The 21875-nt window shown below is 49.0% G+C and overlaps 1 protein-coding gene across 3 annotated transcripts in view; it reads right to left on the bottom strand.

The window, feature by feature from the left end:
- Positions 1-21875, bottom strand: part of TMEM272 (transmembrane protein 272) — a 245142-nt gene that overhangs the window by 138284 nt on the left and 84983 nt on the right. The window lies entirely within an intron of this gene.

The following is a 21875-nucleotide window of genomic DNA, read 5'->3' on the forward strand; positions in this document are numbered from 1 at the left end:
GATGCAGACCATGCTGCATGAAGAACCAAGCCAAATGAGGCTTAGGAGGGACTATTTTTCTGAAGGAACTATTTTGTTACTTGGGTGGGGCTGTGGAAGAATACTCACCTGGAACTTCTTCCAAGGCTATTTAAGCCACGCCCGGACAGCCACACGTGCTTCGCGTTGTTCTGCATCCCAGCAGCTGAACGCTCACTGTGTCTGCTCCTGCACCTGGACTCCAGCCACGCCCACCTCGAACCTGGAACACCTGTAAGGGAATAAGAGAAGAGAAAGGTGAAAACCAAGAACTATTTTAACCTTCTTACTGCATCCGGAATCTTCACGCCAGCATTCCTGAAGGAAGACTTCCATTTAAAAGCACCGCGTTGCTCGCTGCAGCGCCGCGCTTCACTCACTTGTTCCCGAGACGCCGCCCGGCTCCATCGCGGCTCTCAGTGCCGGTCGCCACATCTCTGCACAGCACCTAAGGGAGAGAAGAAGAGACAAAAGGTGAGCAAGGGAACACAAGAGGAAAGCCGATTTTTCAGCCATATTACTTACCGGCTATTCTTGGTGAACCATTCCACATCTCGGGTCGGCGCCACATCTCTGGCAGGTACCGCACCCCGGCCCCTATAGGGAAAGGACAAACAACATTACTGGGGAATTATAAAGACCTTTAGAGGGGTCGCCCATCACTAACTCACCTGATTTTACCCCGGCAATTTAACCCCTTAACGCATGGGCTTTGTTCTGCACCTGAAATAAAGGACAGAAAAAGACAACATAAAAGGAGGCTCACACTTGAACTTTTGCATCTTCATACTTACGGCGTATCACTCAGTAAAGTCAAGTGGATTTGCCAGCGCCATTCTGAAAACCAGTGAAGTAACTGGACGAACGCGCGCCCCTGCACCAGAAGCAGGATGGAGAGTTCATCCTTCCAAACCATAAGGTGAGCTTAAACCGGGGGTTTTGGAGGAAGTCAGAGAAGAACGAAAGGGGGAAGGGGGAGCAAGGACATTATTCAGCAGACAGTTAATCCCCTTTCTCATCTGCAGAAGGATATTCCTACGGGCCAGACAAGCAAGATTTGGGGGTCCTGTTCAATTGGTGGTATGAATTCCGCGCATCACGCTTGAAGAGGCCATAGCAACCCAGACCAGACCAGCGCCTCCGTGGGAGCCAGGTGAGCGTTACAAGATGTCAGTATATTAAAAGAGATCAGGGAGTGGTCGGTCCAAGGTAGCGGCGAGATGGACGAGATGACCGCTGAAAAGTTAGCATCGGCAACCCAATCTAAGGTTCTTCCCTTCAAATGGGTGAAAGAGTTAACTTTTTGGGATAGTCCTAATGATGTGATAGTGATGGCTATGGTTAGTGCGTGTGCGTCTGTAGGGTCATTAAGACCTAGGTTAAAGTCACCTAGTAATATCATTTGTGATGTGGTTTTGGCATTATTGGATAGAAGGCTATGCAGATCCTCCTCGAAAGACCCGAGAGGGCCAGGTGGTCTGTAGACTAGGTGGATGGTAAGTGATTGGGTCTTATTTATGGGGAGTTTGGCGGTGAGGGATTCACACGATTGCAGAGTTTGGGTGGTTACTAACCGTAGGGCGAGGTTTTCTTTGGATATGATGGCAATGCCGCCGCCGCGGGTGGTGCCCACACGGTCCTGTCTGGATATAGTATAACCGTTTGGGATGGCCAGCATTAGAGATAGTCCTGCAGCATTGTGTAACCATGTTTCGGTTAAGGCAATGAAGTCTAATTTAGCTTCAGTGATAAGATCTGCTATGTCAAGGGCATGAGCGACTAGGGATCTTGTGTTAAGGAGTGCTCCTTATTAGGAATGGGCATCAGTTTTTATGCTGAGATTCGAAGCAAGGATTGGTTTTGTCTTAATTCTAGGAGTAATAGGAACTTTGGTGGCTAGGGTGGGGGTTCGGTGATGGGGGCACTGAGTTCTCTGGCATAATGGCATTTAGTTTCATGTTTGGTGGTGGAGAGGAGTCTTCTCGGCGGCTCATACAATTTTGTGAGTCTGGCGCGAAGTTTGTTGTTTCTATCGGTGGTGGAGCTGGGCAAGGAGGCGAAGGTGATAGGTCCTTGCCTGCAGTAGTATCTTGAGCAGGTGGGGTCAGACAGATGACTAGCTATGTCTGGTGCATTGGGAGCTATCTCAAGGGCGGATGCCCTGATGTGGATATCCTGGCTGAGAATGTCCGGTGACAGGGATAAGGCCATTGTGCAGAAAGTGATTATTGAGCGTAACATTTTCTGCAGAGCAAACAAGGTAAACTAATGCAGGCAATGGTAAAACAGTTGGGCAGTTGGGGTCCTTTCCAGGTAAGGCTGGTAGTCAAATCAAGTGGGGTAGGGAGAAACCTAAGTGGCGGGTTATTAATGGATAGAGTTACTCTAGGCACTTTAGCAATTGAAGCTGTGAATTGCGAGCGTTTGGATGTATACACAGCAAGATATGTACTGTGCACCTAAATAAGCAATACCAACAAATTGTGATCAGGGTGAGTGCGCATGAACATGTGGAATGGTCAGAAAATAGCGACTTGTTAGGTGCGCCGCAGCATGCATCACAGAATGAAACGATACAATAGGAGGTCAATAAAAAGTAGTAGTTTAGTAGATTTGCAGTATTGCTGTAAGTATAGAGTTTTCAGGTAAGCACGAGTATGCTGTGTGCAACTATAAAGGGCACATCAGTCATGAATATGTGCAGGGGGAAGTATGCAATATCGTTGGACAGTAGTCAGAAGACAATATGTCGCGACTAGCTAGGTATGCCGCTGCAGGGTTGTGCAGACTACTTTGCTATGCGATAGTGTGCCGCACTGTTAGGGTAAATGTAAGTATCCGTATGTAAAGGCGGAGGATACGTGATGCGCATATAATATCTAGACGAGGCACTCATAGGAGCGGACATCAATACAGGTAGTTACATTCCACGAGTAAATGGTAGAGTATGGAGCATGGCAGTATGACGATAGGGTCATTTTTAAAGTTTTAAAGTATAGATATCTCTCGTGTGACGGGTTACCTTGAATGAGTGAGTCTGGGGATGTCCGAACACGAGTTCTGGCTAGCGGCGTAGGTGGCTTAGGACAGGCACAGGACAGGTGTAGTCCTAGAGCGCGGTCCTTTGAGCGAGGACGGCTAAAGCCTCACGGTTACTCATAGGTTGCAGAAAAAGATGCGGACAGTTATTCAGGCGGCTGTATGTTCGAGTGGCTTCACGGGAGCTCCGAGGCAGCTCAAACCGGAATGGGGGCGGCCATCTTGGAATGGAGGATGCCGCGTGCACTATGATGGTGGTGTGGCGTAAAGCAGGGGTAACTGCCACCTCCCACGTAGCGGGCGGATTCAAACGGATTCAGGCAGCAATATTAGTTGTAGTGGCACAATCCTGTATCATACTGGATGAGGCAACAGGATGGAGATAAATGAGTAGGTTAAGCCCTGTGGCTTACCTACTGTGCCGTGTGCAGATTGTGTGCCTGCATCGCGATGGTTCCGTCGGTGGACCCTTCACTGCTCTTGCAGTGATCAGGGGAATGCTCCTTCTCCTCTGGTGCTGGGCTGAGTAGTGGGGCACAGGACAGTTGTAGTCCTTAGAGCGCTGTCCTTCGAGCGAGGACGGCCAAAGCCTCACGGTTGCTCATAGGTTGCAGAAAAAGATGCGGACAGCCAATCAGGCAGCTGTATGTTCGAGGGACTTCACGGGAGTTCCGAGGCAGCTCACACCGGAATGGGGGTGGCCATCTTGGAATGGACGATGCCGCGTGCACTATGATGGTGGTGTGGCGTAAAGCAGGGGTAACTGCCACCTCCCACGTAGCGGGCGGATTCAAACAGATTCAGGCAGCAATATTAGTTGTAGTGGCACAATCCTGTATCATAGTGGATGAGGCAACAGGATGGAGATAAATGAGTAGGTTAAGCCCTGTGGCTTACCTACTGTGCCGTGTGCAGACTGTATGCCTGCATTGCGATGGTTCCGTCGGCAGACCCTTCACTGCTCCTGCAGTGATCAGGGGAATGCTCCTTCTCCTCTGGTGCTGGGCTGAGTAGTGGGGCACAGGACAGGTGTAGTCCTTAGAGCACGGTCCTTCGACCGAGGACGGCTAAAGCCTCACAATTGCTCATAGGTTGCAGAAAAAGATGCAGACAGCCAATCAGGTGGCTGTATGTTCGAGTGACTTCACGGGAGCTCCGAGGCAGCTCACACCTGAATGGGAGCGGCCATCTTGGAATGCAGGATGCCGCGTGCACTATGATGGTGGTGTGGCGTAAAGCAGGGGGAACTGCCACCTCCCACATAGCGGGCGGATTCAAACGGATTCAGGCAGCAATATTAGTTGTAGTGGCACAATCCTGTATCATAGTGGATGAGGCAACAGGATGGAGATAAATGAGTAGGTTAAGCCCTGTGCTGTGTGCAGACTGTGTGCCTGCATCGCGATGATTCCGTCGGCGGACCCTTCACTGCTCCTGCATTGATCAGGGGAATGCTCCTTCTCCTCTGGTGCTGGGCTGAGTAGTGGGGCACAGGACAGGTGTAGTCCTTAGAGCGCGGTCCTTCGAGCGAGGACAGCTAAAGCCTCACGGTTGCTCATAGGTTGCAGAAAAAGATGCGGACAGCCAATCAGGCGGCTGTATGTTCGAGTGACTTCACGGGAGCTCCGAGGCAGCTCAAACCGGAATGGGGCGGCCATCTTGGAATGGAGGATGCCACGTGCATATGATGGTGGTGTGGCGTAAAGCAGGGGTAACTGCCACCTCCGACGTAGCGGGCGGATTCAAACGGATTCAGGCAGCAATATTAGTTGTAGTGGCACAATCCTGTATCATAGTGGATGAGGCAACAGGATGGAGATAAATGAGTAGGTTAAGCCCTGTGGCTTACCTACTGTGCCGTGTGCAGACTGTGTGCCTGCATCGCAAGGGTTCCGTCGGCGGACCCTTCAGTGCTCCTGCAGTGATCAGGGGAATGCTCCTTCTCCTCTGGTGCTGGGCTGAGTAGTGGGGCACAGGACACTGGATTTACCTTGGATTTACCTTGTCCCCCATACCAGCTTTCTCTCCCCTGCAGGTGATTCTGGATATCCCCAGTACACGTGGCTCATGACCCCTGTGCGTCACCCACACACGGCGGCGGAGCGGGCATACAGCCTTGGCCATGCCCGTACACGGATCTGCATGGAGAGGGCATTTGGACTGCTGAAGGCACGCTTCCGGTGCCTCGACCGCACGGGAGGGGCAATGATGTATGCACCAGAAAAAGTTGGCAAAATTGTACTGACATGTGCCATGCTGCACAACATCTGCTGTCGCAGAAATGCGCCACTGCGCCCTGATGCTCATGTGCAGCAACCTGAGGATGGTAGTGAGGGCGATGAAGTGCCAGAAGGTGTTGAACATGTACAAAGGATTGGGCTGTGGGAGGGGAGGTTGGCAAGACATGGATTGATAGATGGATTCTTTTAGAAATGGGTAATGGGTAAATTGGAAATATGTCACTTCAACATTAATTTGCATTAGTAACAATCACTACTGTCCATGCATTGTGATTTTTCTAACGTGATTTATTTTCCGTCCAACAAACCCCCCCCCGTGAACACCCAGCACACAATCCCCCCTCCCCCCAGTGAACACCAGCACAAAATCCCCCCTCTCCCCAGTGAACACCGAGCACACAATTCCCCCTCCCCCAGTGAACACCCAGCACACAATCCCCCCTCCCCCCAGTGAACAACCAGCACACAATCCCCAACCCCCCAGTGAACACCCAGCACACAATCCCCCCCTCCCTCCAGTAAACACCCAGCACACAATCCCCCCTCCCCCCAGTGAACTACCCCCAACTGTGCAGATAGGCACATGTGTCTTATCAGGGCACCAACAACGATGCCATGCACCACTAGGATGGTCGTGGGCGCTTTCCTTTTCCGGGCTCCTCTGTGTGCCCTTAGGTGGCGCATGGACCGGCGCCTAAGAGATGGCTCGAGGGATCCCTCCGTGGGTGTGGTCGATGTCGAAGGGACTGAAGGGGCGGCCATCATGTGCTGTCACATGAGGTTGTTTCCCTCCCTTGTTTGCTCAGCAAGTGCTGAGACTGCCTCCGTCAACTCCCTCACTCGTTGCCCGAAGCCTGTCAGGGCAGCGGTACATTGTTCAACGATTCTGCGTGTGCGCGCATTGTCTCGCGCTATGTATTTGCACCCATGCCATATAGATGCACTGACAGCCTTGATATGTCGGCTCTGCACCTTGGCCATTGATTCCACCATGGCCGGTTTTGCCTCAATAATGTCGAGTCGGCCCATCACTGCTGCCCCAGTGACGAAGGGCACCCCTGGTGTGTCTTGTGTTGGCCTGCGACTTGTGTGCTGTCGGGGGGGGGCTGCATGGCGACATGGCGCCAGCTTGGACTGGGCTGCCTGGCTCAGAGTGCCGGTCTTCTGGGCTGCCATATGATGGCATTCCACGTCCGGCTGTGGTGTGCAGACACGACGCACAGGCACATGTCGACTTAGTGCATGGTGTGTGCATGGGCTTGGGCTTCCCTGGGGTGTGACCATCCCTTCGGCCTCACTGCTTCCGGGAGAGTGCTGTCCTCTGGCATGATGGCCATATGGAGGTGTTGCTCCCACGTCAGGCTCAGATCCAGACCTCTGTCCCTCAGCATCGGGGCTGTGACTGGTGGCTTGGGGCGAGCTGGTAGTGGCCTCCCTGAGGCCATGTGGCTGCTGCTGCTGTCTGGTGGGGCTGCGTTGGGAGTTGGCCTGGGTTGTCTCCCTTCCGTACGGCCTCTTTATGGGGTGGTGGTGCTGGTGGAGGTGCGCTGCCGTGGGCGCTGTGTTGGTGTGGCCTCCTCCCCATCATCTTCGTCCCGTTGGGATCGACGTGTGCCTCTGGGGTACATAGGGTGTGGTTTGAGTTCAATGCTACATATATTTGTGTGATGCAGTTCATGCCAACAAGTGTGATTGAGGACAGTATCAATCACGCATTCAACTTGCATTCTGTTCAGTCGCCATGTGGTGCTTATTGTGAGTGTGTATGAAGGTACACTGCATGGGAATGTTGGAGTGACAAGATTGCATGCGTGGTTGGGGTGCACTGCGCTCTGGGTTTTGGGGGTGAATTCATGCACACTCAAACTATACGTAGCAGTCCTATGGCTATGGATGTCTATCCCCTGTCCCTGTCATTCATGCACTGCACGTGCAGGGTCATCTAGGCAGCACTACGGTTCAATGGATGTAGGCCTCACTTATGGGTGTATGCAGTACCTCACACACATTTCTTCGCATTCATTCATTCAGGGTCTGCATGTTTGGTACTTTCAGCTGCATGCATTCGGGGGTGGGACTCACCTGCAGTTGGGTCGATGCCAGTGCCTGCCTCCGCTACACCAATGCCCTCGATGGTGCCAACATCTATCAGGGCTGTCATTTTCTCCTCCCAAGGTGTGAGTTTGGGTGGGGGTGGGGGTGGGCCTCCTCCAGTGGCCCTACTTGCACTCCGGTGCTGTGACAGGATGCCACGGACTCGCACACGCAGGTCGTTCAGGCGCTTGTGGCAATCCTCCTCATCCCGGGTCACGCGCCCCACAGCACTGACCCTTTGGCTGATTGATCGCCAAATTTGTGCTCTGCGCTGGCCACTTGTTTTGCACTGCTGCAGCTCCTCGTGGTGTATCTCGGCCTCCTCGACCAGTACAGTTAGCTCCTGGTCACTGAATTTGGGCTTTCGCACCCTGTCCAGGGCGGTCGTGCCCCTAGTGCGCTCCTGAGACATGTTTTGGGGTTGGATGGCGTGGATGGCTTCCAGGGGCTGTGATATCCGACGGATTGTGATTTCCAAGATGGCCGCCGCTTTATTTCCCGTTCTGGCGGTGACGCGTTTCCCGCGCGCTATGAGCACGCTCATAGCGTGCGTTATGAGCGCGATATGGCGGTAGCGCACGGTGCGCCGGATTTAAAGGTTTGCGCTATTCGCTATACCGCCATGGACCAGGGCGCGTGCACAATAACTCGTGATCTGGCGGATTATCCGCCGGGGGCCTTGGCGTTAGCGCTATTTACGTCTGGCGGATAATCCGCCGCATTACCGCCGAAGTCGTAATGAGGCCCAATCTTGGGATTTAAGGACACCTGGGCTAGGAAGGGAAAGCCCACAGGAGAGGAGAGAGAGGGACAGCCCTTACTGAGACCCTTTACAGAAATTCATATATAAACACTTGAACCGTCTTTGAGAGTTGGTGTGTGCTTGGGAACACCTGTGACATTCTTCAACAGAATATAAATATTACCCATGACTGTCTACACCCCTCCCTGCATAAAGTATATAACCTTACACTGAGGAAACTCCACATTCAGTGCCTTTGAGTCTGAACAAAGGGTTAAACTACTAATCTTACCTGTGACTGCTGTTTGCAACACGTTATGTATTGAAATACATAGATGTATGTGCCATAGGACATGGCAAGAGATCTAAACATTGGATGTGTGTCAGCCATGTCCCTTGGCTCCTTAATGCAATTTTTACACAAAGGCAAGATCGGATAAGTAAGTTCTTAGATTACTACTACTGGTGCATTGTACCCTTGTGAACAATTTCCAGTGAGTTCAGAAGAACTGCACCTCTTCTCCCAGTGCCTGACCTGGCCTCACCTTTGACCAGCTTAGAACAAGTTGTCCCAATGGGACACATAGTCGTGTGACAGAACTCAGTCACGACTCATAGGTTTTATGATGGCTCACCTACGTGCCAACTACAATGGGCAGAAGATGAGGACAGACACCCATAGCTGCCTTCTGATTGGTCCTTTAAAGATGTGGCCAAAACATTTGCTCATCCAAACCCAGGTAAGTCCTGCTACATATTCATGAAACCTTCCACACCTCTTCCACTCCCCACCTTTGCACATGTAGGCAACCACCCAACACACGCTCAGCATTCATGTGCCGGCAACCCTCTCTGCCTCATCAACATGCCACTCATCACCAAACAACAACTAAAAAATGAATGTACCCTCATGCTCATTGCCTTTCATTCTGCAGTTCCTCATGCCACAAACATCACAGACCTCATAATTACACTCAATGTTCACACTGTCTTCATGAAAGATATGTGGTTCTGTTCACAGATATCATCATCCCCAAAGGCTCTGCATACAAAACAAGGAGCACACAGAAAACACTAAGGAAGGCATCAGAGCCATCAAAAAGAACTCATGGGCGCTCATTACAACTTTGCGGGTCTGGAAACAACGGTGCTGGTAAGTTTACCGGCGCTGTTGTTTCCGGAGCGGCAAAGTACAAGACTGGTGCCCCCGGTATAAATTGCCGGGTGGAGCGGCACCCGCCCACAGACTTTCACGAAGCACCAGCACCGTTATTAACGGTGCCAGTGTTTCCGTGGTCCCCATTCCCATAGAGTCCTCTTGGACTCTATGAGAATGGGGAAGAACATATTACCGGCACCTAGCTCCCGGTCCGTCGGGACTTGTAATGTCCCAGTGTTACTGGGAAGCTAGGTGCCGGTAACTGTTTGCAAGTCTGGCGTCAACCTGCCGGTTTTACCGGCATGGTTACCACCAGACTTGTAATGAGGCCCATGGACTTGTACGCTCCAGGATTCATTGGGCCTCATTATAAGGCTGCTGGTCCGGTAACAACGGTACTGGTAAGCTTGCCGGTACCGTTGTTACTGGACCGGCAAACTACTAGGTCTGCTCGCGGGTGCCTTTTCGCCCGCCAGGTCCGACCTGGTGGGCGCACCGGTACCCGCGAGCAGACCATGTCGGAGGAACCAGCACCATTCACGAATGGTGCCAGTGCATCCGGCCTGCGCATTCCCATTGAGCCCTATGGGGCTCGAATAGGAATGGGGAGCATTTTATTCTGGTGCCCGGGAATGGGCAATTACTGGGTCCACCGGGATGTAATGCCCGGTAATTGCCCATTCCCGGGTCCCGGAAAAAAAATTACTCCGGCGGCAGCCGTGCCAGTTTTACCGACACGGCTACCGCTGGAGTCATAATGAGGCCCACTGACTTTTTGATACCCTGTAATGCACTTCGAACCCCCATTACCTCCCCCCAGAGACAGCCAATTTCCAAGTCATTTTCAGATCACCACAACAGAACCCATAAACTATTCCTATGCCACTCTAGGAGCCCTCAACCTTGCAGTTACATAAGTAACCAAGACAACCAGTGAAACACTCCTCGACTTCCTGAACTATTTGAATATCAAACGGCTTGTTAAGGAACTGACTCAGATCAAATGGAATGCAGACCACTTGGTAGTCATGGCTTCTGAAGCCAAACTTGCGAAAATTTCCGGTGTCCGCAAATGGGCAATTACCGTGTCCGGCAGGGCCGTAATGACCCGGTAATTGCCCATTCGCGGGTGCCGGAAATTCTCTGAAGTTTGGGGGCAGCCTGCCGGTTTTACCGGCAAGGCTACAGCCAAACTTCTAATGAGGCCCAATGTCTTCCATTTATGAGTAAGAGTAGACGAACGAGCAGGGGTGGACTGGGAACCTAAAGAGGCCCTGGAAATAATTTTCAAAGTGGCTCTATACTATGCATTTTGAGCAAACCCAAGCCTTTTCCTATGAGACATTTTGGAAATACCTATACAAGAGGCCATGGGTGCAGAGGTCTATCTGGACATTTCCAGAGTTTCCTGTGGGCCAGTCCACCCCTGCAAACAGGCAAGATCAGTAGAGGTGCAGGTGTTTTCCACTGGCACTCAGCTTTCCATAAAGATGAGCAGAGAGCGTGAAGGATGGGAGTCAGCCATGGTTGAGGAGTTTTTCGAGAAGGAAAAAAAGACTCTGAAGGATGGAGCAACTCAGGAGCGGAAGAAAGACTTATGGAGGGTAGTAGGCGCATCTTCAGGTGAAAATGTAGCAAAAGTAAAAAGCGGAGGAAGTTTAGCGAGGAAAGAAATGAAGAAGAAGAAAAAGTACAGCGGTCGTGCCAAGAGAAAGTGGAGGGGGGAGGATGGAGAGCAGAAGTAAAAGGAATAGAGAAGGGGAAATATAATAAAAAGTGATATGAGGAGTAAGTAGGATTAGAGGAGACAGAGAGATTAAGTGGAATAGAGGAGAAAATCAGGTTAAGAGATGAGCCAGGGCATGAGAGGGGGGAGTAGGAAGCTGATGAAGTTAGTAAGAGTCTATAAGAGGCAGAAGGGGAGATGAGAGATGAGTAGAAGAAAGATGGAGGTTGAAGTCGCCTAGCAGAAAGAAGGGTGTGGAGATGAAATGATATTTTATTTATATTGCGCGACCAGGCAAAAAGGGAGGGGAACAAGGGAGAAAAAATAGAAAAACAGCTATCTTACTAGGCTCAGTGACATTTAAGAAAGCACAAATGCATGGAAAAGGAAAATGGGGGAAAATTGCATGGAAAGGCGGGGTGGAAAGTGCGAGGCAGAGGAGAGAAAACATAAACAAATATTAAATAGAATAAATAATAAATAAGGGCGATAAAGCATGGTAGTGCAGCCAGCAAGTAGCAGGTGAAAGTTAGTCAGAAAGGTATATCTGATAAGTGCAGAAGAAGATTGGGAGGGGGGCTGTATGGGTAAAGATACAGAACCCTGCTGCAGATGGTGGCCTGGAGGCAGTGCAGGTGGGTGGCAGGGTGAGCTGTACCTGGGTCCGAAAGAACAGAGGGTGGCCAGGTGCACGATGCCAGGAAGAATAAACAGATCAACAGGAGAAAAGGGGGGCAAAGGCAGAGGCAAAGAGGAAGGTCTTGAGAAGTTTCCGGAACCAAAGATGTTTTTCCTCAAGTTTCAAAGTGGCCGGGAGGTTGTTCCAAAGGGAGGCACCAGCCAAGACAGAGATCTATCCCCAGCTCGTTTATTTGCAAAACGACTTACCCTGAGGGAGTTAGAAGTAGTGGAGCAAAGGGCTTGAGAGGGGAGGTATTTACGGAGGGATAGTTGAAGGTATTTTGCACCCAAGCCCCTGAAAGTCTTGTGGACAATGCAGAGGGTTTTAAATGTAATACTTGCATCCACTGGTAGCCAATGAAGGGATTTCAAGGCTGGAGAGATACAATCCCAGGGCTTGAGGCCAAGGACAAGTCTTACAGTCCTGTTCTGGATTAGTTGTAGAGAGCGGAGAGTGGAGGCAGGTCGATTTAGAAAGAGGCTGTTACAGTAATCCAGTCTGGAAAGAACCAGAGCTTGGGAGACAGTGGGCGTTTGTGGGAAGGAGAGGAAAGGCAGAGTACCTCTAAGGCGGTGAAGTAAAAAGTTTGATTTTTTGGAGACATCAGAGATGTGTGCGGAGAAGGAAAGTGTAGAGTCAAAGATAACCCCAAGGTTCATTGCCACGCAGGTGGGAGTGGGAGGAGAGCCAAGGGAGGCCGGCCAGAGATTGAGAGGAAAGGATGGAGATGGTGTACCAATAAGGAGGATCTCAGTCTTGTTGGCATTTAGACATAGTTCATTGGCAGCACACCAATTTTGAATGCCAATTAGACAATCGGAGATGGGGAAGGAGAGGAGGAAGCTGAAGGAAGCCTGAAAATGAGTTGGGTGTTGTTAGTCATTTAACATTGAGACGCAGTAAGCAAGAGTTGCCAGGTATTAGAGCGAAGTGGAGAGAATGGGAGAGAATCCAAGTCATTGTAAAAAGTGTTAGTGTGTCTGGGGTGGTCGATAAATAATAAGGAAGGAAATAGGGTATGGTTTGGAGAAAGACAAAAAGTGATACCAGTAAGAGAGAAATAAGTAAAGATCAGTGGGAGGGGATGAAACAGAGCAAGGAGAGTGGCAAAGAATACCAGTACTGCCACTGCGACTGATGGGTCGAGGTGAGTGGGTGAATTTAGTAGAGGACATAGAGAGAGAGGCGGGGACAGAAGTATTGTGACTGGTGAGCCAAGTTTCAGTTAGGCCAAGATGAAAGAACAGGTCACGGAGAGTGAGACTTGTTACAAATGTAAGAATAGGAGCAACAATAGGTGAACTAGGAGGATGGGTAAGGTTTGAAGGAGGCCGAAAGCAGGATATGGGTGTGCGAGAAGAGTGAGTAGGAGAGAGGGGATGGAAAAGAACATGAGAAACATAGTAGAGAGCAGAGAAGACAGGAATAGGTATAGGGCGATGAAGCAGAAATAAGAAAAAGAAAACATGACAGTGGTCACAACGCAATGTTCCCTCTAATTATTTTTTTCTTAAGTGCGGAAATTGTTAGCTTTGTGTGCGCAACTAAATAACAAGGTAAGCTACTTTGTGAGCACACGCACTTAGTGAACTACCATCTCCCAAGAGTTTGGAAGGTAATTTCCCCTTCCCAACCACTGCAATTCTTTACAAATCAGTGTAAAAAGAGCTCTTTTCTAATATATATAAGCTAAAACAAAAATGTTTATGTGATTATAAGGAGAGCTCATTAACCAGTCCAAGACTCCGAGATATGCCATAGTACCTACCAAAAGTAGTCTGGCACAGAGAAAAAAAAACTTGTATGCACAAAAAAAAGCTCTGCATGCTCCAGATAAACAATAGTTTTAGGCTATTCATTTGTCAACAATGTGAAGTGTGCTTTTTACCTAAGACAGGTTCTGTATTTCTCTCCTTGTAAGTAATTGGTCAAGAAAAAGCGCCTTGATACCAGAGGGCTTAGTGCGCTATACAAATGTATAAATAAATAAATAAATGCATAAATATAAACAGAAAAATAATAAAAGGAAGGACAATAATTGGAATATAATTGGAAAGAGTGTCAGGATCAAAGAAAGGATCAAGGAAAGGTTTTAATGACATGGTCTTGTAGCAAGTAGGAATCAGACCATTGGAGAATGAGTCATTTGAGAGGTCTGTTAAAAAAGATGCTGGTTGTAATACTGGAGTCTTAATACCCAAACCAGAATTAGGTTATTGAAATACCTAGAGGGTTTATGGTCTCTAACAGTGGGATCCTGAGGCAACTAACATTAGAGCAGAAAACACAGTAGTACTAAACCAATACACCTCCCCTCCAACAAACCCTCAACTGACAGAAAACGTCACCCCGTGGAGGCAAGGCCAAGGAGGAAAACATAACAAAGAAATTAAACATAATTCCGGAATCAGTCCTAGACATCTGATTTCTAAAAGATCACTGAAGCCCGGTCACATCCAACAACCCTTGATTGACAAACATCAGGCTGCGTATCCTGTGTACTGCGTATCCTGTGTACTGCATCCTCAGGCCCGTCCTTAGACCCTTTACCATTATGTGGCACACTCGCTCAACATAGATTACACTCACAGGCAGCAGAAACTGCATCCCAACACACAGTGTCAGGATACACATGTGTTACCCATGTGCCATCCACATGTTGCTAGATCTCCGTGCAAGCCATCATCCAAACACACGTACTGCACACCTGACTTCATGAACCTCCTAGGAGCTACATCCACTGGAAGATCATTGGCAACGAATGTGGAGCTCCACGTCGTGACAATATCCCCAACCTTTGTCGGAACCACCTTCATGCCCTGCCTTACCTCAACCTGCCCTGTGCCATGCAGCTCTTGTGATCTGACCCTTTCCAACATTTCCTTAATATTTACACACACACACACACTGATTTCCTGCCCTTTTGCCATGTGGGACACATTTGGAGCCAGCCTTCCTGCCCCATATCAACTCAAAAGGGTTCCATGTGTTAACATTGCGGCAAAAATGGCCTTGGACACACAATATCTCAGCAAAAAGGCTGTGGTTTTGCCGCCGCAATACATGGAAAGGATGCAGGGGACACCCCGCAAACCCTGGACCCATTACACCACTTAAGAGGAGCGGGGAACACCCCCGCAACACCGGCTCCCCTTAAATAGTGTAATGGGTACACCTTTAACGGGTCAAACCACTGCATTTTTGCCACGATTATTTGTACAGGCAACATTTTTGCCGTGATTTTTTTTATCACTGCATACCGTCGAAAGCAGTACCACTCGTCAAGTGACCCTCTGCACTTTGCCTTGGATAAAACTTGATTGTTCACCAGTACAAACTGCTTGGCATAGTTAATAAATCTGTCAAATCTTCCAACTATGCCAATGGTAGTAAAATTATTTATTAAGCACAAGTGCATTACTGGTTTCAAGGCACTACAAAACAAAACAAACATACAACACAAGACATAATACATTACAATACATTAAACAAGAAGACATTACAGTGCCATCTGTCCCTTTAATTATGTCTCGAGTTGTATAGAGCAGTCCTATGGTGCTCAATGGACAAACTAAAGAGAAAGTGTAATTTTGTGCGAAACACATTGCACACTGTTGACAGTTACTAAACTCAGGGGAATGTTTTCTGTGTGTAAGGGTGCAGAAGGAGAAGACTGCCACCAGTTAGCATGGTTGTTGGCATAAGCGTTTTATTAGTAATGGAAATAAAGGGAAAACTTAACTTTAATGAACTCTAAGAGGGGTTTCCCTACCACAAATAAAATACTAAGGATTTGGTCAGGTTGTCCGTATAAATCAATAGTCTACCGCCCTGTGTCAAACACTTACTTCTGTCGCTCACACTTATAACTAAACTAAAGAGGTAGTGGATCTTCAGTTTCAGTTGTTAGGTGGGATCTTTGTCTGGAGGAATGACTCCCTTCCCCAGGTCTCAAGCCCTTTCCAAGGCACATCACAACGTTCCAGCTTGTAATGCCAAAGAGCAGTACAGTTCTTAATTCAAACTGAAAAGGTAAAGTTTCCGTTCAAACATCAACATTCCGTTTTGCCCATAGTTACTGTTCACTATTGGGTTTCTGGAGAAAGTCTCCCTTCTCTGGGTATCTTGCACAGAGCATGGGGAATGACTCCCTAGCCCTGGCCTTCCCCTGGCCTTCCTTGGCTTTGTTCTCACACTCTCTTGGCTTTTACTTTCACAGTTCACAACACCAGGGGGAATGACTCACTTCCCCTGGCCTTTCTTGACTTTAGTTTCACAGTTCACAACAGCCGGGGGAATGACTCCCTTCTCTGGGTATCTTGCACAAAGCAAGGGGGGATGACTCCCTTCCCCTGGACTCCCTTTTCAGTTGGTTTCACGATTTCACAATGCATGGGGAATGACTCCCTCTCCCTGGCCTTCCTTGGCTTTGTTCTCACACTCTCCTGGCTTCTACTTTCACAGTTCACAACACCATTGGGAATGACTAACTTCCTCTGGCCTTTCTTGACTTTAGTTTCACAATTCACAACAGCCGGGGGAATGACTCCCTTCCTCTTGCCTTTCTCAGGCTCTTTATCACAGCTCACAATGCCTGGGGGAATTTCTCCTTTTCCCTGGCCTTTCTCAGGCTTATCACAGTTCACAATGCAAGAGGGAATGTCTCCCTTCCCCTGGCCTTTCTCACATACACTGGCCGCTGTGGGTCCCAGACCTGTATCACAAGTCATTTATTAATTTGCTTTGGCAGACCTGGTTCACTACCCTGGCAGGTACTGCCACGAAGAAGATGACTAGTGATGCACTCTCTCTCAAGTTGTGGGTCCCATTCCCTCCTCCCTTCTCTGTATTTTACTTCTAATAGATCTGGTTCAGATCTATTAGATCTATTAGTGGTTCAGTCTCCTGCCAGGTACTATTATTTAGAGTATTCCTGTGTGTTATATATGGGTCCCAGACCATTGATTTGAGGTTTCTCGTATCCCCTCTTCTGACTCTGACTGCCCATGTACCTTCTGGGTCTCCGTCGTTCCTCATTCAGCAGGCTCTGGCACTTCTTACATCCTTGTTAGCTTCTCATGCTCTCCTGCTGCTTCTGCGGCACTTGTGGCAGCTCTGCAGTTTTTTCGTTCTGGGCAGGCTGCACGTCTCTCCATGACCGCACCGTCTGGCCGCTTCCTGCTTTAGGACTCTTATTTCCCAAGCTCTCAGTCGGCCTGTGCACAGCAGACCAGACAGCAACCCCTCCTTCTCTTCACACTGGATGTCCTCCCAACTCGGGATTCCTCCTGGGAGGGTTTGACAAAAAGGTACGTCCTACCTCTCTCTATGTTGAATGAGCGATGACAGCTAGAATGCGAATTCAAGTTCTTAGGAGGACTCTTTATTGTTCTGCACCTCCTCCTTGTCTCATCCCTACTCTTCCTTGTCTCAGGTACTGTATGGTATTGAGGCTCACCAATATTCATGGAAGTGTGTGGTATGGAAGTGAGGAATGTGAAGTTGAGCTTCATGGAGTGAGGGAAATTAGAGGAAGTGGGTGGAGGGTGTGGGGTGTTGTACCGCGTTCTCCCTAGATGGTCGTCCTTGTCCCTAGAGGGGGAGTCTCTCCCCATGAGATCCTCCCTCTGAGTACCACCCCCAGGGGACTATCGGGTAGTGGCCTCACCTCTCTGGCCTCATGGGAAGGGGCTCCCACTCGGGAAGCGATGACATCTCGGTATTCGTCACAGCTGTCAAAAACCTTACTGAAGAATTCACTGACGTCACAATTTGCAACTTATCTACTTCGATCGATCTTGATGTATAATCGACTATGACAAGTAAAAATTGCTGTTTTATGCACAAAAACATCAATGGGGCCCATGGAGCTGATCGCATGCTTGCTTCGTACCTGTTAAGACTGTTGGGGGTATCTGTACTTCTGCCCTCTTATATGGTTGGGGTAGAGGCACAGAGCACCCCAACCAAGGTTCTCTATAGGTATTACCCACATTTACCTTTTACAATTGACCTTTTGTCCTAATTGAACTAATTATAGTGGTCCTAATTGACCTTCTGCACAATTAACCTTTATATTATTTTAGTTATTTTCTATATGCATTGGGTTGGTTTTGGATTATAAGTAATATAAGGGGACTGGGTGGTTTTTTTTGGACTGGGTGGGGTTTGCAGGGGGTGTCCCCACGCATATATGTCCTAATTGACCTTCTAAATTAGGTCAATTCTCCTGAGATCAATTCTCCCAAGGTCAATTGTGAAAAGGTCAATTATTATACAACCTCTGTATATGGTAGCAATGGACAAGGTTTAAGCTCTCAGGAGATTATGCAGGCCGGTTCTTAAGTACAGTGAGTCCCCAAGCCCCAACAAAGGAATGTCCACACACTATGTTAGGTGTTAACACAGCTTCTTTATATAAAATAAGGTTCAGATAAATATATACATATCAATAATAACACTTAGTACTTTGGCAATGCTATTTTAATAATGACAACAATATATATTCTATGTGGTACCACACAATACTTAGATTCATAAAGAAAATGCACCAACTGCTGACAGTATTTAAAAAGCATGTGAATTACTAAGCAGGATGTAACTGTATAGATCAAGGAAGAAAGGCAGATTAGTTTCAGAACATAGGTAGTATTCTTTTTTTTTTTATCAAAGACTTTATTGATTTTAAACATGGAAAACAACTTAACAGTACATGCATCTCTCTGTGTATCAGGGATGGGAGCAAGGGAGCAGTCATACAATCAACATTTTCAGGAGGAGGGTCAGGAGAGGAGAGAGAAGCAGGTAAAAAAACTAAAAACAACAAAAGAGAGGAAAGAAGAGAGAAGAAAAGAAAACTCTTGATAACTGGGACTGCCGTCTATTAGTGCGTCAGACTTTGCCAAAGCAGGAGTTACTCGTGGCACAATCAGTATGTTCCTGGCTCTCTTCATTCAGCATCATGCGGCCCTGTCCATTCCTAGTGTCTGCCGTGGCACACCTGCCTTCTAGCTGGCGTCTTCCAGCGACTCCATATTTTGTTAGCTTTTTGCGGGCAGCCCCTTGCAGCATATACCCGATGTTCCATGTCAGCGCAGATGTCCACATCCACGACCCATTGGTCGTAGTCCGGAGTGCGTTCTGCGCCCCACAGTTGTGTTATATTCCGCCTGAGCACGGCCGTTGCAGTGGAGCAGAGTATCTTTTCATACCGGGATAGGTCGGTTTCATTAGAGATCCCCAGAAGGAGATGTTTTGGGCATCTGACTATTGTCTTGCCTATAACGCTGGATAGTTTGTCACAGCATTTCTGCCAGAGTTATTGGATATTATTGCATTCCCACAGGATATGGAAGAATGTGCCTTCCTCACGCGTGCATCGCAGGCAGCGTGCATCTGTCGTCTTCCCCCAGCGGAAAAGGGCGACTCTTGGGTAGTAGACGCGGTGCAGGATCTTTAGTTGGACCAGCCTGAGTCTTGAAGAGATGGTTACCTCGCGCGGGTACATTAGGGCCTCCACCCAGTCTTCCGGCTGGAGCGGTCCCACATCCCGTTCCCATTTGGTCTTCAGGCTAGTCAATTCTGGTGTCGCAAAGGATGTAATCACATTGTACAAGGTGGAGGTGACTTTCCGTTTCACCTGGTCCGACACCATATTGCATTCAAGGGGGGAGCTTTCCGGTATGTTCCGTATATTTTGTTGGTGGGTGCTCCACGCATGTTGCAATTGCGTGTGGTGGTAACTTTCTGTGGCTGGGAGGGAAAATTCCTCTTGCAATGTTTCAAATGGTGCAAGTTTGTCCTCCCGCAGCACAGCCCCGATGGTGGTGATTCCTCGTTGGACCCATTCGGGCCATCTAGGTAGCTTTTTTATTTCAGGAAGATGGCAATTGTTCCATAGGGGTTGGGCCAGTGTCAGTTTCCCATCCCATCCTAGGTGTCGGTGTACCTCTTTCCATATTATCACAATGTGTGTCGCCATATCTGGTTTCGGTGGGCGACCCAGGCTTCCGTAGAGATGTTCTAATGGAGCTGTTGTGTTTTGGGAGTTAATTGCCTTGATGTGCGGAAGTGTCCCATCTCCATGCAACATGTAATTGACCACCGTCAGCTGGCCGGCCCAGTAGTATGATTGCAGCCTGGGTAGTCCAATCCCTCCTTCCCATACGGACCTTTGGAGCGTGGAGAGAGCGATCCGCGGATGCACCCCCCCCCCCATAGCAGTTTTCTGAGGATGCATTCGAGCTTATGGAATTCTTGCTGCGGGATATATAAAGGGGCATTTTGCAGGATGTACAAGAATTTGGGGAGGGCAATAATTTTGAATAGTGCAGCTCTACCCAACAATGGCAATGGCAATGAGATCCAGTTGCGGGTGTCTTCTGCGAATCTTGTTACGAGTGGGGCAAGGTTCAGGGATGTATAGTCTGCAAGTTGTTGCGTGATACGTATCCCAAGATATTTGAACTGCTCCATTTCGATCTGGTAGGGGCCGTTCATTGCACTGGTTGCAGGCGCATCCCCTATAGGGAATAGGATGGATTTGGCCCAGTTCACTCGTAGGCCACTGAATGCCCCATATTGCTCCAGTATGCTCGTAACTCTGGGGCAGGAATTGGCTGGGTCCTTCAGATAGATGAGCAGGTCGTCAGCATAGAGTGATACTCTGTCCTCCCAGGTTGCTGACCAGCGGAAGCCTTCCCAGGCAGGTGTGTTTCTCAGGAGAATTGCCAGGGGTTCTATTGCGATCGCAAAGATCATGGCTGACAGTGGGCAGCCCTGCCTTGTTCCTCTCCCCAGCCCAAAGGGATCTGATTGCCATCCATTGATACTGGTTCTGGCAGTTGGGCAGTTGTATAGTAGGCATACCCAGCTCATGAAGTTCTTGCCAAAGCCCATACAGTGCATTATGACCCAGATGGCCTCCCATCTCACTGAGTCGAAGGCCTTCTCAAAGTCAATTGCAAGTAAGGCCAAGGGGCCTTGTATGCTGTGGGCTCTTTCCAGGGCTGAATATATTCTGTAGAGGTTCATGCGTGTTGATCTCTGTGGCATGAAGCCACACTGGTCCGGGTGTATCAGAGAGGGAATGACCTGTTGGAGGCGGTCTGCTAGTATTTTGGGGAGTATCTTTGTTTCGCTGTTGATAAGTGAGATAGGCCTGTATGAACTGCAGGTTTCGGGGGGTTTGTCCGGTTTGGGTATCGCTATTATCGTTGCTTCACGTAGGTCAGGTGAGAGAATGCCCTTTTCACGTCCATACTGGTACATCCGTAACAGGTGCGGAGAGATCACATTGGTCCCCACCTTCCGCCATAGCTCGATCGGGAAGCCGTTGGGACCTGGGGATTTGCCGGTTTGGAGGCTGGATATGGCGCTTAGAATCTCGTCCTCCGTGACGTCTCTCTCCAGTAGTTCCTGCTGCGCCGCATTTAAGGTAGGGATGGCTATTTCCTCCATGATCGAGGCATCCATTCGAGTCCTGGGTGCCTCATAGAGTTCTGCGTAATACTCTGCAAAGCCTTGTGTTATGTCCTGGTCCGTTACACGAGTGTTTTGCTCTCCTGTCTCCAGCCGCAAGACATGGCTGCGCCCTTGCTCTTTCCTTTCCAGCCATGCCAGCATCTTCCCAGCTTTGTCTCCCGTTTCATAGATTCTCGCTCGCATCGCAGTATGTGCGTGCCTTGCGTTATCCATTGCTGTATTTTGGAGCTTCTTTTGTGCTCGAAGCAGGGTGCGGTTTGTGTCCGGCGTGTCTTCGCTTATGTGCTTTTCCTCTGCCTGCTTCACTTGCTGTTCTGCTTCAAGTATCTTGCTAAGATGCTTTCTTTTTTGGGCAGTCGTCCATGATATTAGCTCGCCCCTTAGCACTGACTTGTAGGCTTCCCACAGTGTCTCAGGGTTAGAAGCAGACTGTGTATTAAGCTCAAAGTATGTGTTTGTGCTCTCCTGGAGTTTATCCACCAGCTCGGGGTCCCCCAAGTAGTAGTTATTTAGTCGCCAGCTCGGCGGGGGAATCGGCCTGGATGTTGTGATTTTCAGTTCAAGCGGGGGGTGGTCAGGTATGCCTCTAGGGAGCAGGTCTGTTTCCTGTACCTTGTGTAAATCAGAGGCCGGGACGAAAAATAGTCTAGCCTAGATAGGGAGGCATGTGCCCCTGAATGGAAGGAGTATTC

This window comes from Ambystoma mexicanum, chromosome 7q, assembly GCF_040938575.1.
Source record: "Ambystoma mexicanum isolate Mex_15411 chromosome 7q, UKY_AmexF1_1, whole genome shotgun sequence".
Taxonomy (NCBI): domain Eukaryota; kingdom Metazoa; phylum Chordata; class Amphibia; order Caudata; family Ambystomatidae; genus Ambystoma; species Ambystoma mexicanum.